The sequence below is a fragment of the Oncorhynchus nerka genome, linkage group LG4 (genome assembly GCF_034236695.1).
Source record: "Oncorhynchus nerka isolate Pitt River linkage group LG4, Oner_Uvic_2.0, whole genome shotgun sequence".
Taxonomy (NCBI): Eukaryota; Metazoa; Chordata; class Actinopteri; order Salmoniformes; family Salmonidae; genus Oncorhynchus; species Oncorhynchus nerka.
This window is the reverse complement of record NC_088399.1, coordinates 96,406,203-96,429,475: the sequence shown is the minus strand read 5'-3', so window position 1 is coordinate 96,429,475 and position 23,273 is coordinate 96,406,203.

The following is a 23,273-nucleotide window of genomic DNA, read 5'->3' as shown; positions in this document are numbered from 1 at the left end:
GTCACCACAGTGTTCAAGAGGTGCAGGGCTAGTCACCACAGTGGCCCAAGAGGGCAAGGTAGTGTCACCACAGTGTTCCAAGAGGTACTACAGGCTGAAGTAAACCACAAAGTGCCCTTCCAAGAGGTACAGGCTAGCTCGCCACAGTGTTCCAAGAGGCTACAGCTCAGTCACCACAGTGCCCCAAGAGGCAGAGGCCAGTCACCACAGTGTTCCAAGAGGCACAGGCTAGTCACCACAGTGTTCCAAGAGGTACAGGCTAGTCACCACAGTGCTACCAAGAGGCACAGGCTAGTCACCACAGTGTTCCAAGAGGTACAGGCTAGTCACCACAGTGTTCCAAGAGGTACAGGCTAGTCACCACAGTGTTCCAAGAGGTACAGGCTAGTCACCACAGTGTTCCAAGAGGTACCAGGCTAGTCAGCCACAGTGTTCCAAGAGGTGCAGGCTAGTCACCACAGTGTCTCCAAGAGGTACAGGTTAGCGTCACCACAGTGTTCCAAGAGGTGCAGGCTAGTCACCACAGTGTTCCAAGAGGTACAGGCTAGTCACCACAGTGTTCCAAGAGGTACAGGCTAGTCACCACAGTGTACTCAAGAGGTACAGGCTAGTCACCACAGTGTTCCAAGAGGTACAGGCTAGTCACCACAGTGTTCCAAGAGGTACAGGCTAGTCACCACAGTAGTCCCAAGAGGTACAGGCTAGCTCACCACAGTGTTCCAAGAGGTACAGGCTAGGTCACCACAGTGTTCCAAGAGGTGCAGGCTAGTCACCACAGTGTCTCCAAGAGGCACAGGCTAGTCACCAGTGTCCAAGAGGTACAGGCTAGTCACCACAGTGTACTCAAGAGGTACAGGCTAGTCACCACAGTGTTCCAAGAGGTACAGGCTAGTCACCACAGTGTTCCAAGAGGTACAGGCTAGTCACCACAGTGTTCCAAGAGGTACAGGCTAGTCACCACAGTATTCCAAGAGGTACAGGCTATCACCAGTGTTCAAGAGGTGAGACAGGTCACCACAGTGTTCAAGAGGTACAGGCTAATCACCATGGTGTTCCAAGAGGTACAGGCTAGTCACCACAGGCTCCAAGAGGTACAGGCTAGTCACCACAGTGTTCCAAGAGGTACAGGCTAGTCACCACAGTGTTCCAAGAGGTACAGGCTAGTCACCACAGTGTTCCAAAGAGGTACAGGCTAGTCACCACAGTGTTCCAAGAGATACAGGCTAGAGGCAAGAGGTACAGGCTAGTCACCACAGTGTTCCAAGAGGTATGGGCTAGTCACCACAGTGTTCCAAGAGGTACAGGCTAGTCACCACAGTGTTCCAAGAGGTACAGGCTAGTCACCACAGTGTTCCAAGAGGTACAGGCTGGTCACCACAGTGTTCCAAGAGGCAGGCTAGTCGCCACAGTGTTCCAAGAGGCAGGCTAGTCACCACAGTGCTCCAAGAGGTACAGGCTAGTCACCACAGTGTTCCAAAGAGGTACAGGCTAGTCACTCACAGTGTTCCAAGAGGTACAGGCTAGTCACCACAGTGTTTCCAAGAGGTATAGCTAGTCACCACAGTGTTTCCAAGAGGTATAGGCTAGTCACCACAGTGTTCCAAGATGTACAGGCTAGCCACCACAGTGTTCCAAGAGGTACAGGCTAGTCACCGCCAGTGTTCCAAGAGGCAGGCTAGTCACCACAGTGTTTCCAAGAGAGGTATAGGCTAGTCACCACAGTGTTTCCAAGAGGTATAGGCTAGTCACCACAGTACGTAAATGAGTATAGGCTAGTCACCACAGTGTCAAGAGGTACAGGCTAGTCACCACAGTGTTCCAAGAGGTACAGGCTAGTCACCACAGTGTTCCAAGAGGACAGGTAGCACAGTGTCCAAGAGGTACAGGCTAGTCACCACAGTGTTCCAAGAGGTACAGGCTAGTCACCACAGTGTTCCAAGAGGACAGGCTAGTCACCACAGTGTCTCCAAGAGGTACAGGCTAGTCACCACAGTGTTCCAAGAGGTACAGGCTAGTCACCACAGTGTTCCAAGAGGTACAGGCTAGTCACCACAGTGTTCCAAGAGGTACAGGCTAGTCACCACAGTGTCTCCAAGAGGTACAGGCTAGTCACCACAGTGTTCCAAGAGGTACAGGCTAGTCACCACAGTGTTCCAAGAGGTACAGGCTAGTCACCACAGTGTTCCAAGAGGTACAGGCTAGTCACCACAGTGTTCCAAGAGGTACAGGCTAGTCACCACAGTGTTCCAAGAGGTACAGGCTAGTCACCACAGTGTACCAAGAGGTACAGGCTAGTCACCACAGTGTTCCAAGAGGTACAGGCTAGTCACCACAGTGTTCCAAGAGGTACAGGCTAGTCACCACAGTGTTCCAAGAGGTACAGGCTAGTCACCACAGTGTTCCAAGAGGTACAGGCTAGTCACCACAGTGTTCCAAGAGGTACAGGCTAGTCACCACAGTGTTCCAAGAGGTACAGGCTAGTCACCACAGTGTTCCAAGAGGTACAGGCTAGTCACCACAGTGTTCCAAGAGGTACAGGCTAGTCACCACAGTGTTCCAAGAGGTACAGGCTAGTCACCACAGTGTTCCAAGAGGTACAGGCTAGTCACCACAGTGTTCCAAGAGGTACAGGCTAGTCACCACAGTGTTCCAAGAGGTACAGGCTAGTCACCACAGTGTTCCAAGAGGTACAGGCTAGTCACCACAGTGTTCCAAGAGGTACAGGCTAGTCACCACAGTGTTCCAAGAGGTACAGGCTAGTCACCACAGTGTTCCAAGAGGTACAGGCTAGTCACACAGTGTTCCAAGAGGTACAGGCTAGTCACCACAGTGTTCCAAGAGGTACAGGCTAGTCACCACAGTGTTCCAAGAGGTACAGGCTAGTCACCACAGTGTTCCAAGAGGTACAGGCTAGTCACCACAGTGTTCCAAGAGGTACAGGCTAGTCACCACAGTGTTCCAAGAGGTACAGGCTAGTCACCACAGTGTTCCAAGAGGTACAGGCTAGTCACCACAGTGTTCCAAGAGGTACAGGCTAGTCACCACAGTGTTCCAAGAGGTACAGGCTAGTCACCACAGTGTTCCAAGAGGTACAGGCTAGTCACCACAGTGTTCCAAGAGGTACAGGCTAGTCACCACAGTGTTCCAAGAGGTACAGGCTAGTCACCACAGTGTTCCAAGAGGTACAGGCTAGTCACCACAGTGTTCCAAGAGGTACAGGCTAGTCACCACAGTGTTCCAAGAGGTACAGGCTAGTCACCACAGTGTTCCAAGAGGTGCAGGCTAGTCACCACAGTGTTCCAAGAGGTACAGGCTAGTCACCACAGTGTTCCAAGAGGTACAGGCTAGTCACCACAGTGTTCCAAGAGGTACAGGCTAGTCACCACAGTGTTCCAAGAGGTACAGGCTAGTCACCACAGTGTTCCAAGAGGTACAGGCTAGTCACCACAGTGTTCCAAGAGGTACAGGCTAGTCACCACAGTGTTCCAAGAGGTACAGGCTAGTCACCACAGTGTTCCAAGAGGTACAGGCTAGTCACCACAGTGTTCCAAGAGGTACAGGCTAGTCACCACAGTGTTCCAAGAGGTACAGGCTAGTCACCACAGTGTTCCAAGAGGTACAGGCTAGTCACCACAGTGTTCCAAGAGGTACAGGCTAGTCACCACAGTGTTCCAAGAGGTACAGGCTAGTCACCACAGTGTTCCAAGAGGTACAGGCTAGTCACCACAGTGTTCCAAGAGGTACAGGCTAGTCACCACAGTGTTCCAAGAGGTACAGGCTAGTCACCACAGTGTTCCAAGAGGTACAGGCTAGTCACCACAGTGTTCCAAGAGGTACAGGCTAGTCACCACAGTGTTCCAAGAGGTACAGGCTAGTCACCACAGTGTTCCAAGAGGTACAGGCTAGTCACCACAGTGTACCAAGAGGTACAGGCTAGTCACCACAGTGTTCCAAGAGGTGCAGGCTAGTCACCACAGTGTTCCAAGAGGTACAGGCTAGTCACCACAGTGTCTCCAAGAGGTACAGGCTAGTCACCACAGTGTTCCAAGAGGTACAGGCTAGTCACCACAGTGTTCCAAGAGGTACAGGCTAGTCACCACAGTGTTCCAAGAGGTACAGGCTAGTCACCACAGTGTTCCAAGAGGTACAGGCTAGTCACCACAGTGTTCCAAGAGGTACAGGCTAGTCACCACAGTGTTCCAAGAGGTACAGGCTAGTCACCACAGTGTTCCAAGAGGTACAGGCTAGTCACCACAGTGTTCCAAGAGGTACAGGCTAGTCGCCACAGTGTTCCAAGAGGTACAGGCTAGTCACCACAGTGTTCCAAGAGGTACAGGCTAGTCACCACAGTGTTCCAAGAGGTACAGGCTAGTCACCACAGTGTTCCAAGAGGTACAGGCTAGTCACCACAGTGTTCCAAGAGGTACAGGCTAGTCACCACAGTGTTCCAAGAGGTACAGGCTAGTCACCACAGTGTTCCAAGAGGTACAGGCTAGTCACCACAGTGTTCCAAGAGGTACAGGCTAGTCACCACAGTGTTCCAAGAGGTGCAGGCTAGTCACCACAGTGTTCCAAGAGGTACAGGCTAGTCACCACAGTGTTCCAAGAGGTACAGGCTAGTCACCACAGTGTTCCAAGAGGTGCAGGCTAGTCACCACAGTGTTCCAAGAGGTACAGGCTAGTCACCACAGTGTTCCAAGAGGTACAGGCTAGTCACCACAGTGTTCCAAGAGGTGCAGGCTAGTCACCACAGTGTTCCAAGAGGTACAGGCTAGTCACCACAGTGTTCCAAGAGGTACAGGCTAGTCACCACAGTGTTCCAAGAGGTACAGGCTAGTCACCACAGTGTTCCAAGAGGTACAGGCTAGTCACCACAGTGTTCCAAGAGGTACAGGCTAGTCACCACAGTGTTCCAAGAGGTACAGGCTAGTCACCACAGTGTTCCAAGAGGTACAGGCTAGTCACCACAGTGTTCCAAGAGGTACAGGCTAGTCACCACAGTGTTCCAAGAGGTACAGGCTAGTCACCACAGTGTTTCCAAGAGGTATAGGCTAGTCACCACAGTGTTTCCAAGAGGTATAGGCTAGTCACCACAGTGTTCCAAGAGGTACAGGCTAGTCACCACAGTGTTCCAAGAGGTACAGGCTAGTCACCACAGTGTTCCAAGAGGTACAGGCTAGTCACCACAGTGTTCCAAGAGGTACAGGCTAGTCACCACAGTGTTCCAAGAGGTACAGGCTAGTCACCACAGTGTTCCAAGAGGTACAGGCTAGTCACCACAGTGTTCCAAGAGGTACAGGCTAGTCACCACAGTGTTCCAAGAGGTACAGGCTAGTCACCACAGTGTTCCAAGAGGTACAGGCTAGTCACCACAGTGTTCCAAGAGGTACAGGCTAGTCACCACAGTGTTCCAAGAGGTACAGGCTAGTCACCACAGTGTTCCAAGAGGTGCAGGCTAGTCACCACAGTGTTCCAAGAGGTACAGGCTAGTCACCACAGTGTTCCAAGAGGTACAGGCTAGTCACCACAGTGTTCCAAGAGGTACAGGCTAGTCACCACAGTGTTCCAAGAGGTACAGGCTAGTCACCACAGTGTTCCAAGAGGTACAGGCTAGTCACCACAGTGTTCCAAGAGGTACAGGCTAGTCACCACAGTGTTCCAAGAGGTACAGGCTAGTCGCCACAGTGTTCCAAGAGGTACAGGCTAGTCACCACAGTGTTCCAAGAGGTACAGGCTAGTCGCCACAGTGTTCCAAGAGGTACAGGCTAGTCACCACAGTGTTCCAAGAGGTACAGGCTAGTCACCACAGTGTTCCAAGAGGTACAGGCTAGCACCACAGTAACTCCAAGAGGTACAGGCTAAGTCACCACAGTACCAAGAGGTACAGGCTAATCACCACAGTGTCTGGGCAGGCAGGCCAGTCACCACAGTGTTCCAAGAGGTACAGGCTAGGTCACCACATGTTCCAAGAGGTACAGGCTAGTCACCACAGTGTTCCAAGAGGTACAGGCTAGTCACCACAGTGGCCTCCAGCAGGTAAGGAGGCAGTCACCACAGCGTACCAAGGCTCAAGTGTCTGTTATGCTGCCAGCTGTTAAAGAGGTACACAGGCAGTGCCACAGTGTTCCAAGAGGCACAGTTAAATGAATTTCACAAAGTGTCTCCAAGACAGGTTGTCATCAGCAGCCCTGAAGAGTAGCCAGTTGTCACCACAGTACCAAGAGTACAGGCTAGTGTTCCAAGAGGTGCAGGCTAGTCACCACAGTGTTCCCAAGAGTGCAAATAGTCATCACAGTGTACCAAGAGGTACAGGCTAATACCTTTACAGTGTTCCAAGAGGCAGGCTAACAACCACAGTGTTCCAAGAGGCAGCAGCTAGTCACCCACAGTGTACCTGCAGGTACAGGCCAGTCACCACAGTGTTCCAAGAGGGTACTGGCTAGTCACCACAGTGTTCCAAGAGGTGCAGGCCAGTCACTACAGTGTTCCAAGAGGTACAGGATAGTCACCACAGTGTTCCAAGAGGCAGAAGGTCACTACAGTGTCTGCAAGAGGTACAGGCTAGTCACCACAGTGCTCCAAGAGGTACAGGCTAGTCACCACAGTGTTCCAAGAGGCACAGGCTAGTCACCACAGTGTTCCAAGAGGTACAGGCTAGTCACCACAGTAATTCCAAGGAGGCTAGTCACCACAGTGTCCCAAGTGGTGCAGGCTAGTCACCACAGTGTTCCAAGAGGTACAGGCTAGTCCACCACAGTGTTCCAAGAGTGTACAGGCTAGTCACCAGTGTTCCAAGAGGTACAGGCTAGTCACCACAGTGTTCCAAGAGGTAGGCTAGTCACCACAGTGTTCCAAGAGGTGCAGGCTAGTCACCACAGTGTCCCAAGTGGTGCAGGCTAGTCACCACAGTGTCCCAAGAGGTGCAGGCTAGTCACCACAGTGTTCCAAGAGGTACAGGCTAGTCACCACAGTGTTCCAAGAGGTACAGGCTAGTCACCACAGTGTTCCAAGAGGTACAGGCTAGTCACCACAGTGTTCCAAGAGGTACAGGCTAGTCGCCACAGTGTTCCAAGAGGTACAGGCTAGTCGCCACAGTGTCACAAATTAACAGTGTTCCAAGGAGGTACAGGCTAGTCGCCACGTACAAGAGGTACAGTGTCACCACAGTGTTCCAAGAGGGTGCAGGCTAGTCTACACAGTGTTCCAAGAGGTATGAGCTGTCACCACAGTGTTCCAAGAGCTAGTCACCACAGTGTCCAAGAGGTAACAGGCTAGTCACCACAGTGTTCCAAGAGGAGGTTATCACCAGGCTAGTCACCATGTCACCACAGTGTTCCAAGAGGGTACAGGCAAGAGGTACAACACCACAGTGTTCCAAGAGGTGCACAGGTTATCACCACAGTGTTCCAAGAGTGCAGGCTAACACCACAGTGTTCCAAGAGGTACAGGTTAGTCACCAAAGTGTTCCAAGAGGTACAGGCTAGTCACCACAGTGTTCCAAGAACAGGCTAGTCACCACAGTGTTCCAAGAGGTATAGGCTAGTCACCACAGTGTTCCAAGAGGTACAGGCTAGTCACCAGTGTTCCAAGAGGTACAGGCCACCACAGTGTTCCAAGAGGTACAGGGCTAGTCACCACAGTGTTCCAAGAGGTACAGGCTAGTCACCACAGTGTTCCAAGAGGTACAGGTGGCTAGTCACCACAGTGTTCCAAGAGGTACAGGCTAGTCACCACAGTGTTCCAAGAGGTACAGGCTAGTCACCACAGTGTCCAAGAGGTACAGGCTAGTCACCACAGTAACCCAAGAGGTACAGGCTAGTCACCACAGTGTTCCAAGAGGTGCAGGCTAGCCACCACAGTGTTCCAAGAGGTACAGGCCAGTCACACAGTGTTCCAAGAGGTGCAGGCTGTCACCACAGTGTTCCAAGAGGTACAGGCTGTCACCACAGTGCTCCAAGAGGCACAGGCTAGTCACACAGTGTTCCAAGAGGTACAGGCTAGTCGCCACAGTGTCTGCAAACACAGTAGGCCACGAGGCTGCCAGTCGCCACAGTGTTCCACAGAGCTGTACACGGCTGTTCCAGCAGGCGGCGTGTTGTTCCAGCCCAGAGATACTGTGCTAGTCATCACTAGCGAAATTCCAAGAGGTACAGGCTAGTCACCACAGTGTCTCCAAGAGGTACAGGGCTAGTCACCACAGTGCCCCAAGCAGGTGCAGTGTCAGTCACCAGTGTTCCAAGAGGTGCAGGCTAGTCACCACAGCGTCCACGCCAAGCGGTACAGGCCAGTCACCACAGCGTTACCATGAGGTACAGGCTAGTCACCACAGTAGTCCCAAGAGGTACAGGCTAGCCACACACAGCGTGCCCAAGAGGCACCAGGCTAGCACGAATTCCAATACAGTGTACTCCAAGAGGTACAGGTTGAAATCGCCACAGTAGCACCAAGAGGTACAGTGCTAGCTCACCACAGTGTTCCAAGAGGCACAGGCTAGTCACCACAGTGTTCCAAGAGGTACAGGCTAGTCACCACAGTGTCCCAAGAGTGCAGGCTAGTCACCACAGTGTACCTGGGTGTACGGTGCTAGTCACCACAGTGTCTCCAAGAGGTGCAGGCTAGTCACCACAGCGTCCAAAGAGGGACAGGCTGGGCACCACAGTGTTCCAAGAGGTACAGGCTAGTCACCACAGTGTTCCAAGAGGTACGAGGCATAGTCACCACAGTGTGCCAAGAGGTAGCCAGGCTAGTGCAACATCAGTGGGCTCCAAGAGGTGCAGGCTAATGCCGCGGCTGCTCACAAGAGGCACAGGCTAGTCAACACAGTGTTCCAAGAGGTACAGGCTAGTCGCCACAGTGCTCCAAGAGGTACAGGCTAAGTCACCACAGTGCCCTCCAAGAGGCATGAAACAAAGGCCAGGCTGTCGCCACAGCAGCCTCCAAGAGGTACAGTCTAGTCGCCACAAAAAGTCTAAAGAGCATCACCAGCGCATACCGCAGCGTTCCAAGAAAACAGGCGTCAACACTGGAAAATTCAAAGAGTACAAAAACAACACAGTGTTCAGCAGGCACAGATGTCACCACAGTGCCCAGTACAAGGCGCCACAGTGTTCCAACAATGTGGCACACAGTACCCAAGAGTGGCTGCAAGGTCACCACAGTGCCGAAGAGGTACAGGTTAAATATCACAGTGTCTGAAGAGGCAGGCAACCAAAGAGGCTAGGTTAACACAGTGCCCGTTATGGCAGTGCTGTCATCACAGTGTTCCAAGAGGCACAGGCCAGTCATCAGAAAAAAATTGTAAGAGGCCATACACAGCCTGTGAGCAGCGTCAACACAGTGTTCCAGAGGCACGCCACAGGCTCCAAGAACAGGCCACTCAGCGCCAAGAGTGCAGTGTCAGTTCAAGAGGCACAGCCCACAGCGGGCCTGAAGATGGGCAGTTCAGTCGCCACAGTACTCAGAGGTACAGGTTAAAGCTCAGTGCCCCAAGATCATCACAGAAAGGTTCTCTCACAGTAAATTATGCTGTAGTGTTCAGCAGTACATAGCAACCCAAGAAACAAATCAGTTTTCAAAGAGGCAGGTTGTCACAGTGTGCCTCCAAGAGCATGCTAGTCACCAGTGTGCCTGAAGAGGCACAGGTTAACACACAGCAACAAGAGGTATAGGTTAAACACAGTGTTCAAAGAGCGTCACCACAGTACCCCAGCGTGCCATCATAGCCCAAGAAAGGCAACAGGTTGTCATCATTGCCATACAGGCTAGTCACCACAGTGTTCAAGAGGCACAGGCTGTCACCACAGCAATTAAGAGGCAGTCACAGTACAGCAAGCTGTTCAGCATCGCTGTAGGCTAAACACTGAAATTAAGATGTTACAGTTGAAGAGGTAGTCAACAAGAGGTACAAGTTGTCACAGTGTTCCAAGAGGTACAGGTGTTTCAGTACTAAGAAATGAAGGTCGCCACAGTGTTCCAGGTACATAATGCCATGCCCAAGAGTACAGGTTAATGCCATGATGGGCACACAATAGTTAGCAGGTACTGAAGGTCACCACAAGGTCTCAGCAGGCAGCTGTCACCACAGTGCCCAAGAGGTACAGGTTAAACACACAGTGTTCAAGAGGGGGAGGTTGGTCACCAGTGTACTCAAGAGGCCAGTGTCACCACAGTGTTCAAGAGGCAGGCAGCCACCACAGCAGCAGTCACAGTTCCAAGAGGTACAGGTTGTCACAGTGTTCCAAAGAGGTACAGGCTGTCGCCACAGTACCGTTGAGGCGCTGTGCTGTCACAGTGTTCCGCTGTCACCACAGTACCAAGAGGTACAGGCTAAACAATACCCAAGAGGCTGTCATCAAGTGTACTAAAGAGGTGCCAGGAAGAACACACAGTACCAGGCAGCGTTAACTGGGAGGTTGAAGAAACACACAGCACCAAGAGTACAGGTTGAAACATCATTGGTGTTCCAAGAGGTACAGGCTATACCAAGAGGTACAGGCTAAATACAGTGTTCCAAGAGGCACACAGTGCACCTGTAAGATGCGCGTTGTCAATACAGTGTACCCAAGAGGGGTAAGAAGCGTCATTAGTAAATTAAGAGGTAAGAAGTTGCAGCCCAAGAATAACACAGCCTCCAAGAGGTGAACACAGCAACAAGAAAATGCCACAGTGTTCAAGCAGGCGCTGAAGCACTCAAGAGGCTAAACAGTAGCCTCCATACAGGCTAACATTTCAGCTCAAGAGGCAAATAGTCACAAAACATCAGAGGTAGGCAACACAGCAAACAAGAGGCATGTCAATAGTGTCTCCAAGAGGCAGGTTAGTCAACATAAACATAGTCGCCCAGTGTCACCGCGTTCAAGAGGTTGCAGTTGCTAACATTAGTGTTTCGTTAGGCAGAAAGAATAACACAGTGTTCCAAGAGGTGCAGGCCAACAATACAGTAACAGGCAGCTGTCACCACAGTGCTCCGCATGTAGGCGTCGTCACGTTAAAGCCACAGCAGCCCAAAGAGGGTACAGGCGTTCATCATTAAAAACAAACAAGAGGCACAAAGTCTAGTCAGTTAATAAACAAAGAGTACAGGTTAAACATTATTAGTACTCCAAGAGGAGGCTAGTGCTGTCACCGTCAGCAAATTCCGTTATCGCACAGTGTTCGCGCACAGGCTACCACAGCAGCCTCCAGGATAGTCACCACAGTGTTCAAGGTTGTCACCGCCAGTGTACCTCCGCAACAGGCTAGTCAACACAGTGTCTCCAAGAGGTGGCCAGGTTGTCAACACAGTGTACCCAAGCAGGTACAAAGTGCCTCCAAGAGGCTGCACACACAGTAAAAATTAGCTATGCCAGTCATCAGTAAAACAAGAAAGAAAGTTAAAAATGTCAGTGTTCCAAGAGGCAATAGTCACAGTGCAAACATGCACAGGCTGTCACGTGTTCCAAGAGGTACAGGAGCTGTCACAGGTGCCCAAGAGTACAGGTTGTCAACACAGTACAAGAGGGTACAGGTTAAACACCACAGTTCCAAGAAAGGTTAAACACCACAGCGCGCCCAGTAGCTGTCACAGTGTTCCGAAGAGCGTACGCTGTCACCGACAGCAGCCCCGCCATGCGCTGAAGCGTCAGTCACGCAGTTGTGCCCAAGAGGCCAGGCTAGTCGCCAGTGCTCCAGGCAGGTACAGGCACACAGTGTTCAAGAGTGGCACCAACAGGTACAGCTAAACAACACAGTGCCAAAGAGCGGCCAGTCACCGTCGCGCTAGTTGTCACCACAGTGTTCCAGGGCAGCGTCTCCAAAGAGCGGCTAACACAGCGTTCGTGCAGGTTGCCACCACAGTACTAGCAGGGCACAGGCCATCACAGTGTTCCGCATACTGTCACCACAGTGCCCAGTTATGCAGCTGTCATCAAGGTACCGAGGCAGGCTGTCACCAAGAGGCAGGCTGTCAACAGTACCCAAAGAGGCACAGGCTAAACGCCACAGTCCAGCCATGCAACAGCCAGCGCCACAGTGCCCAAGAGGCACAGCTGTCACAGTGCCTGCTGAGGCAGGCTGCACTCCAGCTGAGGCACGTCTGTCGCCACAGCAAGGCGTTCAAAGAGGCTGGAGTCACCACAGTGTTCCAAGAGGCACAGGTTAGGTCACCACAGTGCTGCAAGAAAGAAGGCTGTCAGTGCTCCGTACAGCAGTCACCACAAGAGGCATCACAGCAGAGGCAGCCAGGCTGTCACCACAGTGTTCCAAGAGGCAGGCTAGTCACCACAGTTCCAAGAGTGCCAGGCTGCTCACTGCAGCAGCAGGTCGTGCACAGCACATATGTTCAAGAGGCAAATAACAACACAGTGTGCCCAAGATACAGGCACACAGTGTTCCAAGAAGCAGGTTAAGTCAATAGTGTTCCAAGAGGTACAGGCTAGTCAAATAATAGTAACGTATAGTCACCACAGTAGGCTAAAAACACAGCAAAACCTAAGAGGGTGCTAAACACACGTGTACTATACATCAACATATTGTGTGTTAGTCATTAGTCATTAGCCTTCATAGGTTAAAGTCACAGCGTTCCAAAGAGGCAGAAGCTGGAACAATATTGCAGCCCCAAGAGGTACAGGTCGCGCCAGCAAAAACAAGAGGCCAGGCTAGTCGCCAATAGTAAGAGGCACAGGTTAGTAAATTCAAAAGAGAAATAGTTAACAACACAGTGTTCCAAGATGGTGTCATCACAGTAGCCTGCTGAGGTACATGTCACACAGTGTTCCGAAGAACATTAGTACCGAAGAGGTACAGGCAGCACACAGTGTCCCAAGATGCGCAGGTTGCTCACAGTGTTCAGCACAGGTTAAACAATACAGTGCTCAGCAGGTCAACACAAAGTGTACCCAAGAAAAGGTGCTGCTCACCTGAGAAACAGGCTGTCAGACACAGCGTTCAAAGAGGAGGCTGCTCACACAGTGTTCAGCAGCACAGCTGCTCACCCAAGAGGGGCAGTTAAATGGTCACAGTGTTCAAGAGGTGCAGGCTGTCAGTCATGTGATCAAGAGGCCAGGCTGCCCAGCATATGCTCCAGTGCCTCCGTAAGAGGCCATGTCACCGCCAGTGCGCCCAAGAGCTGGTCACCACAGTGTTCTGAAGAGGCACAGGTGCTGTCATCATTAGTACTCAAAGAAGGTCAACACAGTGTACCAGCAAACCCAAGAGGTACAGGCTGTCGCCACAGTACCCAATAGGCTGGGGCCGCCACAGTGTTCGCAAATAGGCAACACAGTGTCCAGTTAAGCCACAGGTCGGTCAGCAGCCCCGCCATAATGCTGTCACCACAAAATTCAGCAGGCAAGAGTTGTCACCGCAAAAATAGCCAGTCACCACAGTGTTCCAGAGCAAGCACAGTGTTCCAGTTATGTTGCTGTACCAGTGCCCAAGAGTACAGGCCAGTCACCACAGTGCCGAAGAGGCACAGGCTAGTCACCACAGTACCCCAAGAGGCAGCTACCACAAACCATGGCAAACACACAGTAGCCTCAAGAGGCAGGTTAACACACAGTGCTGTTGCGTTACAACAACAAAGAGGCTGAGGCAAATGCCGTCAAAGAGGTACAGGTTGTCACCAGTGTAACAAAGAGCGCCAGGCCAAACACCACAGCGTTCCGCAGGTCATCACAGTGCTGTTGCGCAGGTTAAACACACAGCGTTCCAAGAGGTATAGGCTAAGTCACCACAGTGCTCAAGAGGTAGGCTGTCACCACAGTGCCATAGGTAGTTACTAGTAAACAGCCTGTTATACAGGCTAAAAGTCATCGCGCTGGCCAGTAAAACCCAAGAGCTGCACAAACACTGGTAGCTCTCCAAGAGGTACAGGTTAGTCATCACAGTAGCCTCCAAGAGGCCAGGTTATTGACTTCATTAGTAGCCAAGAGGTACAGTTAAACACAGGCTGTCGTACTAAAGAGGCAGGCTGGGCACATGCCTCCAAGACAGCTGAATAGCACATAGCGTACCAAGAGGCCAGGTTAATGCCAGTACCCAAGATCACAGTGTTCAAGAGGCACAGGCTGTACCAGAGGTACACAAGAGGAAAGAAACGTTCAAGAGTACAAGAAACAACATGCGTACCCAGGGTGAAGGTCAACACAAACGCTAACACACAGTAATTTCCAAGAGGTTACTGAAGAGGTACAGGTTGGGAAGTCAATTATGTTCAGAGGCAGGCTACACACAAGAGGTACAGCAGCCTGAAGAGTGTGTGTTAACATCAGTGTACCAAGAGCTGAATACAGTAACCTGAGGCAAGGTCATCACGCTAGCCCAAAGAGGGCACAGTGCCCAAAGAGGCCAGGTCAGGCCCAAGAGGTGCTAACACACAGTGTTCAAGAGGCAGCTGTCAACAGTGAGCTGGTGCTGTCACAGTGTCCCAGCATCTACACAGTGCTGAAGTTAAACACCCAAGAGCAGTCACCACAGGCAATCAAGAGGCTGGAGCTCAGGGTGCAGGCTATCATAGCAAGAGTGCTGTTCAGCCCAAGAGGTACTGAAATGCCAATAGCAGCCTGCAGGTAATAGTTAACAATACAGTAAACAAAGAGGCCAGGTTAGTCACAGTGTACCCAAAGGGCAACAACAGTGTTCCAAAGAAGAAAGGTCACAAAGAGTAAAGCAACAACACAGCGTTCCAAGAGGCAGACACTAGTCAGTACCTAGAGTAGCTGTCACCACAAGTGTTCAAAGAGGTATTAGGTTAAAGCATCACCACAGTACCGAAGAGGTACAGGTTAAACAATACAGTACCAAAGAGGTACAGGCCAGTCACCACAGTCTCCAAGAGCGGCCAGGCTGCTAACACCACAGCGTCTCCAAGAGTGCGTGCTGCTCCCAAGAGGCCAGCTGTCGCCACAGTGTACCCAAGAGGGCAGCAATACCACAGTGAAACAAAGAAATGCTGGGTCATCATTGCAGCCTGGGTGAGGGGCTAAGAGGCAGGTTGTCATCATTGCGCCAGGCACAGCTGTCAACACAGCGTCAACACAGTGAAACAAGAGGCCTGTCACTGGGAAATTCAAAGATGCGCCACACACAGTTCCAATAGGTATATGCTAAATGACACAGTGCTCCAAGAGAAGGTCACCACAGTGTTCCAAGAGGTATAGTTGTCACAAGTGCTCCAAGAGGTGCAGGCCAGTCACCAGCCAGCGCACCAAGATACAGGTCACACAGTGCTCCAAGATGTACAGGCTGTCACCACAGTGTCTCCAAGAGGTACAGCTAAAGTCAGTCACAGCAGAAGAAAGTGGCTGGGACAGTCAATAAAAACTAAGAGGCACAAGGCAACACATAGGTTAACAACACAGTGTTCAAGTGTCGGCACACACAGTTCCAAGAGGGAGAGTTGTCGTCACAGTGTCTGCGTGGCTAGTCACCACAGCGTGTACAGTCACCACAGTGCTCCAAGAGGTAGCGTCACCACAGTGTTCAAGAGACAGCGCTGTCACAGCACTCAGCAGGAGAACACAGTGTTCCAAGAGTACAGGCTATCATCATTAGTGTACCAAGATATATTGCTCACAGTGTCTCCAAGAGGCACACAGTGCTCCAAGAGGTTGTCACCACAGTGTACCAAGAGCAGGCTTAACACACAAAACCCAAGAGGTACGGTTAAATATGTTCCAAGAGGTGAAGAACACAGTTCAGCAGGTATAGTCACCACAGTGCCTGCCAGTAAGGTCACCACAGTGTTCGGCAGGGTGTCGTATGTCACCACAGTGTTCCAAGATGGTACAGAGCATCAGTAACCCAAGAGGTACAGGCTGGTCATCACAGTGTTCCAAGAAACAGGCTGGCTCAATCACAAAGTGTTCCAAGAGTGAGGCAAGTCACCACAGTGTTCCAGCAAGGCTGTCACCACAGTGCTCCAATAGGTAAGGTCTCACAGTGTCCAAGAGGCAGGCCAGTCACCAGTAACACAGTGTCCCAAGAGGCAGGTTAAATAACAGTGCTCCAAGAGGTCACCAGAGTGTTCCAAGAGGCAACACAGCGTTCCAGTCACTGCAGCCTCCAAGAGGTGCAGGTCACCACAGCGTTCCGCAGGTTGTCAGTACCTGCAGGTTGGGTCACCGCTTCCAAGAGGCTGTGTTGGTATCAGCCTGGGTGAGGCGGGGGTCATCAATAGTACCAGGTGCTGGTATGGTAGTAGCTTCAAAGAGTATTAGCAACAGCAAGAGGTGGCTGCTAGCACCACAGTGTTTGGCCACAGTGTCTCCAAAGAGGGGTTGAACAATACAGTGTTCCAAGAGGTGGTTAGTCACAGTGCTAGTATTAGAAGGTCAGTGTACTCCAAGAGGTATGTGTCACCACAGTGTACTGTTAGGTGCCAGGTTGTCACCACAGTGTTCCAAGAGGTGCAGGCTGTCATCATTGCGGCACCCAAGAGGTACAGTCAACACAGCACAAGAAAAGGCACAGTGTACCCGGGAGCTCGGCTAGTCACATAAACGAGTGCTGCCAACATAGCAACAGAGGTACAGGCTAGTCAACACAGTGTCCAGGTGCAGGTTAAACAGCAGCCTGTTAGGCGTCAACACAGTACCACAGGTACAGGCTAAACAATACAGTGTTCCAAGAGACAGGCAGCAAGTCTCCAAGAGTACAGGCTAGTCACCACAGCAAGTTCCAAGAGAAACAGTGTTAAACACACAGTGTTCAAGAGTTAGTAAGCTGTCACCACAGTGTGCCCAAGAGGCAGCACACACAGTGTCTGCTTAGGTACAAGGTCGGTCATTGTTCCAAGAGGGGGCTGTCATCATTAGCAAATTACATGCCAGGCTAGGCACCACGCAGCCTGTAAGAAAAACATAGTACCCAAGAGGGAAGTTAAATAACACAGCGTTCCGTTATGCTGTCACAGTGCTCAAGCAGGTATGGTTGGTCACCACAGTGCTCCAAGAGGGTGGTGCTGGTCACCAGCAGCCAAGAGATTACTGGTGCAGGCTAGTTCAAAATTCAGGGTTGAACAAGAGGTACAGGTTGGTCACAAAGTGAAGTCATTGGTACCCAAGAGGCAGGTTGTCACCAGTGTGAGGTTAGTTGAAAAACACATAGTGTTCCAGCTGGTTGAATACAGTGTTCCGCAGGTCAATAGTGCTCCAAGAGGGGTATACAGTTTCCAAGAGTGGGGTTGTCATCATTATGTTCAAGAGGCAGGCTAGTCACCAAAGTGCACTCCAAGACCACAGTGTTCCAAGAGTACAGGCTAGTGCAAGAGGCACAGGTTATTCACCATTGTTCCAGTTGAGGTACAGGCTAAACACAGCACCTGCTGTCACCACAGTGTCCCAATATTAGTTACTCAGTACCTCCAAGAGGCAGGCTGTCACCACAGCAAAAAATGCCAACACAGTAAATTAAAGAGGTACAGGTACGCCACAGTAGCTCCATGAGTGGCTAACACAGTAACAGCTGTTCACAGCCTGAAGAGGGGTACAGCTGTCACCACAGTAAAATAATAACACAGTGCTCCAGAAAATTGTACCCAAGAAATACAAAGTGTACCACAAGCAACACAGTACTAAAGAGTGCAAGCAACATCACAGTGTTCCAGAGTCATACAGTGTACTCAAAAGAGGGCAGGTTATTACTGAGTTCCAAGAGGTAGCAACAACATAGTACCAGTTAGTCACCATAAGAAAACACCACAGTGCTCCAAGAGGTGGCCGAAGTTGCTCAACACAGCGTTCCAAGAGTGGTGTTGTCATTGGTGTAGCCTAAAGAGTGATGTCACAGCAGCCCAGAGGTGGCTGGTCATCATTAGTAAACAAGAGGTACAGGTTAAACACACAGTGTACCCAAGAGGCAAGAGCACAACACAGTGTCTGTAGCAGTTGTCAGTGCCTGAAGAGGGCTGAACACAGTGCACCCCAAGAGGTAAGAAGAATACAGTACCAAGACAGGCTGTCATCATTAGCAACATACACCACGGCAGCACTGAAGAGGTACGTCACCACAGTACCAAGAGTGCAGATAAATACCACAGCCAGTGCGCCTCCAAAGAGGTACAGGTTAACAATACAGTGAACTCCAAGACGTTGTCACCGTGGGCCTGAAGAGTACAGGTTAACACAGTGTTCCAAGAGGTACAGGCTGTCACACAGCACCCAAGAGGCAGTGCTGTCGCCACAGTGCCTCCAAGAGGTACAAGGTCGCCACAGTGTTCCAGATAGTTGAACACACAGGCCTAGTACATGTTGGGGTCATCATTGTGTACCCAAGAGGTAAGCTGTCACCACAGTGAAAAATAGGCTAAGCAGTGTTCCAAGAGGTTAAAACAATGCCCAAGAGGTACAGGTTGGTCACCACAGCAGGTACAGGCAGTCACCACAAAGTGTTCTAAAGAAAAGGTACAGTCACCAGCAACAAGAGTGTACAGGTTGGGTCAAATGTCAGCCACAGTGTGCCTCCAAGAGGTACAGGTTAAACAATATAGTGTGCCTGAAGAGGTACAGATAAGTCAATACAGCGTTCCAAGAGGCACAGGTTAAATGTCAGCCTCAAGAGGCACACAGTAGCCCAAGAGGTTGTCACCACAGTGTACCTCCAAGAGGCAGGTTAAAGAGGTACAGGCTGGGCATCATTCAGTAAACATTAAAGAGTACAGGTTGGGTCGCCACAGTGTTCCAAGATATGTACAGCTGCGTCACAGTGTTCCAAAGCAGATACAGGCTGTCACTCAGGTACAGGCTGTCACCAGGCAGTTAGTCACCACAGTGTACCAAGAGGTTACAGGCAACACAGCGCCCAGGCGTGGCTGCCCACACAGGTGGCAACACCAGCAGCTGAAGAGGCACAGGCTGGCACAGCAGCCTCAGCTAGTCACCACAGCACACACAGTGTCTGAAGAGGTTAGCTGTCACACAGCAAGAGCCAGGCAATACCTCCACCCGCATGCGCTGTCGTGCCATGCCCAAGAGGCCTGTTGAGTACAGAAGAAACATCAGCAGCCCAAGAGGCCAGGCAATGTCACAAAGTTCAGGCGGCACAGTTCAATGTCACAAAATTAAGAGGCACAGGCAGCACATGCCTGGGCAGTAGAAGCTGTCACTTCAGTGTCTGCAAGAGGTATATTGTCATTACCTGGAAGAGGTACAGGCTAGTTCAACACAGTGCTCCAGCCAGGTACAGGTCTGTAGAAACAGGCAGTCAACACAGCCAGGATGTCACAGTGCCCAAGAGGTACAGGTTGGGAAACACAGCAGCCCCGCAGGCGGCCAGCACACAGTGTACTCCAAGAGGGGTACAGGAACAACACAGTGCCTCCAAGAGGTACAGGTTGTCATCAGGTACTCAAAGAGGTACAGGTTAAACACACAGTGCTCCAGCAGCCAGGCTAGTCGCTCAGTGTTCCAAGAGGCACGTCACAGTGTTCCAAGAGATACAGGCGAAGAGGGTGCAGGCTGTCACCACAGTGTTCAAGAGGCTGCTGTCACCATAGTGTAATCTGCAGCTGGGCACTTCCAGCAAAACACACAGTGCAAGAGGCTAGTCAGTCACTTGGCGTAACAAGAGGCACAGGCCAAACAACACAGCGTTCAAGAGGCGCCGGCGTCACCACAGTGCCTCCCAGCGAGGCAGGCTGTCACAGCAGCTCAAGAAATACAGCGGGGTATAGGTTAACACACAGCGTTCCGCAGGTGCAGGTCAACACAGCAAAATTAAAGAGGCAGGCTGTCACCACAGCGTACCAGCAGGCACACAACAACACAGTGTTCAAAGAGCTGGCTAGTCACCACAGTTCAAAGAGGCAGGCTAACAATACAGCGTCTGAAAGAGTCACAGTGCCCAAAGAGTGCAGCTGTCACCACAGTGTCTCCGTAAGAGCATCACACAAAGTGTACCAAGAAAGTGTCATCATTGGTGCTCCAAGAGGTTGGGTCACCACAGTGTTCAAAGAGTACAAGTCATGCTCCAAGAGGTAGGTTACCACACAAGAGGAAGAATACCACAGTGCTCCAAGAAAGAAGGTCACCACAAGAGGCAATAGTGTTAAAGTCAATACAGTACCAAGAGGAAGGTCACCATAGTAACAAGGTCACCACAAGAGGGTAGGCTAGCACACAAGTGCTCCAAAGAGGCAGGCCACAGTGCCCCACATATAAACCGAAGAGGCATAGGCTGTCACCAAGAGGTACAGGCTGTCACCACAGTGCTCAAGAGGGTGCAGGCTGAGGTACAGGCTGCCTGGTCACAGCACTCAAAGAGGTCATCACAGTGGCACCCAAGATGGTGTTGTCGTGTCACAGTGTCCAAGAGGTACAGGCTAGTCACCACAGTAAACCTCAAGCTGTCATCATTGAGTACAGGTACCAAGAGGCCACAGTTTGTCGTGCCAAGGTACCCAAGAGGTACAGGCAGTCACAGTGCCTGTTGCCACACAGTGTTCCGCAGGCATCAACAGTGTTCCAAGAGGAAGAACACACAGGCTAAGAGGTACAGGTTGTCACCACAGTGTAAATTCAAGAGGTTAACTCAGCAGCTCAGAGGCAGGCTGTCATCACAGCAGCCTAAGAGGTACAGGATAGTGCGTTGTCGGTCATATGTGCCCAGGCTGTCAACAGTGTTCCGGCGTAAGAAGGTCACCAGTACCCAAGAGGAAGAACAGTCACCCAAGAGGGCAGTTAATATCATAGCAATTGAAGGTTAAGTCGCCACAGTACCCAAAGAGGCAACAGGTTAATGTCCAGTTCCGCAACAATGTCATCATTAGCCCAAGAGGTGTTGCTGGGGCGTGGTCAGCAGGTGCCAGGTTAAGAGGTAGGCTAGTACCAGCACAGGCTAAATACAGTGTACCAAAGAGGTACAAGAATAGTACCTGTTAGGTAATTGCTGTCGTCAATAGCAAGAGGTGCAGGCTGAAACACAGTGTACCAAAGGTACAGGTTAAATACCATTAGTGCCAGGCTGTCAGCACTCCACAGGCTAACACAGTACCCAAGAAAGGTTAGTCAACACAGTGTACCGCTGTCAATAGTAAACACCCAAGAAAGGCTGTGTCAACACAGCAAACACACACAGTAAACAGAAAAATAATAGTACCAGAGGTACAGGTTCACAGTGCTCCAAGAAGGCAGTTGTCAATATAATAGGCACATGTTCCAAGAGGAGGCGTCACCACAGTGTTCATTGTACAGGCCAGTCACCAAGAGGCGACCAGCCTGCACTCTTGGAACACTGTACAGCCTGTACCTCTTGGAACACTGTGGTGACTAACCTGTACCTCTTGGAACACTGTGGTGACTAGCCTGTACCTCTTGGAACACTGTGGTGACTAGCCTGTACCTCTTGGAACACTGTGGTGACTAGCCTGTACCTCTTGGAACACTGTGGTGACTATCCTGTACCTCTGGAACACTGTGGTGACTAGCCTGTACCTCTTGGAACACTGTGGTGACTAGCCTGTACCTCTTGGAACACTGTGGTGACTAGCCTGTACCTCTTGGAACACTGTGGTGACTAACCTATACCTCTTGGAACACTGTGGTGACTAGCCTGTACCTCTTGGAACACTGTGGTGACTAGCCTATACCTCTTGGAACACTGTGGTGACTAGCCTGTACCTCTTGGAACACTGTGGTGACTAGCCTGTACCTCTTGGAACACTGTGGTGACTAGCCTGTACCTCTTGGAACACTGTGGTGACTAGCCTGTACCTCTTGGAACACTGTGGTGACTAGCCTGCACCTCTTGGAACACTGTGGTGACTAGCCAGTACCTCTTGGAACACTGTGGTGACTAGCCTGTACCTCTTGGTACACTGTGGTGACTAGCCTGTACCTCTTGGAACACTGTGGTGACTAGCCTGCACCTCTTGGAACACTGTGGTGACTAGCCTGTACCTCTTGGAACACTGTGGTGACTAGCCTGTACCTCTTGGAACACTGTGGTGACTAGCCTGCACCTCTTGGAACACTGTGGTGACTAGCCAGTACCTCTTGGAACACTGTGGTGACTAGCCTGTACCTCTTGGTACACTGTGGTGACTAGCCTGTACCTCTTGGAACACTGTGGTGACTAGCCTGCACCTCTTGGAACACTGTGGTGACTAGCCTGTACCTCTTGGTACACTGTGGTGACTAGCCTGTACCTCTTGGAACACTGTGGTGACTAGCCTGTACCTCTTGGAACACTGTGGTGACTAGCCTGTATCTCTTGGAACACTGTGGCGACTAGCCTGTACCTCTTGGAACACTGTGGCGACTAGCCTGTACCTCTTGGAACACTGTGGTGACTAGCCTGTACCTCTTGGAACACTGTGGTGACTAACCTGTACCTCTTGGAACACTGTGGTGACTAGCCTGTACCTCTTGGAACACTGTGGTGACTAGCCTGTACCTCTTGGAACACTGTGGTGACTAGCCTGTACCTCTTGGAACACTGTGGTGACTATCCTGTACCTCTTGGAACACTGTGGTGACTAGCCTGTACCTCTTGGAACACTGTGGTGACTAGCCTGTACCTCTTGGAACACTGTGGTGACTAGCCTGTACCTCTTGGAACACTGTGGTGACTAACCTGTACCTCTTGGAACACTGTGGTGACTAGCCTGTACCTCTTGGAACACTGTGGTGACTAGCCTGTACCTCTTGGAACACTGTGGTGACTAGCCTGTACCTCTTGGAACACTGTGGTGACTAGACTGTACCTCTTGGAACACTGTGGCGACTAGCCTGTACCTCTTGGAACACTGTGGTGACTAGCCTGTACCTCTTGGAACACTGTGGTGACTAGCCTGTACCTCTTGGAACACTGTGGTGACTAGCCTGTACCTCTTGAACACTGTGGTGACTAGCCTGTACCTCTTGGAACACTGTGGTGACTAGCCTGTACCTCTTGGAACACTGTGGTGACTAGCCTGTACCTCTTGAACACTGTGGTGACTAGCCTGTACCTCTTGGAACACTGTGGTGACTAGCCTGTACCTCTTCGAACACTGTGGTGACTAGCCTGTACCTCTTCGAACACTGTGGTGACTAGCCTGTACCTCTTGGAACACTGTGGTGACTAGCCTGCACCTCTTGGAACACTGTGGTGACTAGCCTGTACCTCTTGGTACACTGTGGTGACTAGCTTGTACCTCTTGGAACACTGTGGTGACTAGCCTGTACCTCTTGGAACACTGTGGTGACTAGCCTGTACCTCTTGGAACACTGTGGTGACTAGCCTGTACCTCTTGGAACACTGTGGTGACTAGCCTGTACCTCTTGGAACACTGTGGTGACTAACCTATACCTCTTGGA